Source organism: Amia ocellicauda, unplaced genomic scaffold, assembly GCF_036373705.1.
Source record: "Amia ocellicauda isolate fAmiCal2 unplaced genomic scaffold, fAmiCal2.hap1 HAP1_SCAFFOLD_34, whole genome shotgun sequence".
NCBI lineage: Eukaryota > Metazoa > Chordata > Actinopteri > Amiiformes > Amiidae > Amia > Amia ocellicauda.
Genome location: NW_027102909.1, coordinates 382,992 through 384,233, shown reverse-complemented (window position 1 = coordinate 384,233; position 1,242 = coordinate 382,992).

Genomic DNA, 1,242 nt, shown 5'->3' with positions numbered 1-1,242 from the left:
ATTCATGACATTTGAGAAATCAATTAGAAATGTTAATCTGTGATTCATAACTCTAGAATGTGTAATATCATTTAGTTTTCTTAAATATAAATGTGTGTTGCATTCAACTGTTTTGTTGATAATTTTAGAAATAAAATCTGTCAACGCCGAGAAATATCTTCTCATTCCTGTTTAACTGTTTAGTCTGAAATTGACACAAGTTAATAGACACCAGATTATAGGTGGCCCTGCCTATCCTTAATCATTGAATAATAATCAGTTAAGGGAAATTGTGGTAACAAGTAATGATAGGATCTTTCTCTCCACCTAAACGTTAATGAGACTGATATATATATAACGAGAAGTTACCTGACATAAATACTAACCTGCATAGTTATTGAATGTCTGACTAACAATACTAATGAGAGACTCACCTTCGTCTTACTAACCGGTATTGTAGTCAATGTGTTTATAACCTTTTTTGTTTAATGATTTGTGTGTTATCATATGCGATCCCATGGTCTTTGATTTGGTCACGGAAGTGATTTGTCTTTGATTTGTTGATCTAGAGTTGAATTTTAATTAGTTTTTCCCTTTTGTATAATTAGTGTAGTGCTACATTTAGTCTTTGTTTTTGAATAAATTTGACAATTTATATCTTTGGAATTGGTGTCTGCATCCAATTATTACAGAAAATGAGTTCTACAAGATTCCAGGATTCGTGATAAGGTGATACTATAAATTCACTTCTTTAATTGAATTTTATAAGTGTACCTTACGCTACACCTTTGACCACCACGTCTTCCTCCTCCCACTGCTTGACCTCTATTGTGACCTGGATCACCTGCCGGCTCCATGTTATCGCTGTGTTGTTGAGGTGGATAGCACGCATTTCACTCGATACTCGTACCACAATGTGAAATCAATCATCAATAACCAGTTGGCAGTATTGGAAAAGCAATTACAAGGGCCTGCATACATACAGTAATGTCAAATCTGATGTGGAAGAACAATTCCTTTATCCCTCTGTTCTCCACCAGGGTTGTGCTGATCGCCTCGATTGGCAAGTTTGCAGTGTGAGGAGTGGATCCATGTCGTCGTTCCTAGGCACTTCACAGCTGTGTGGGTGGTCAGGAGCACCTGGTAGGGCCCTGTCCACCTGGGCTGTTGGGAGGACTTTCTCTTGTGTGCTTTGATATACACAGTCATCTTGCTGGAAGGGGTGGTAAACCTGCTGGGATGGTTCAGTCTGGGCGGCTTTCA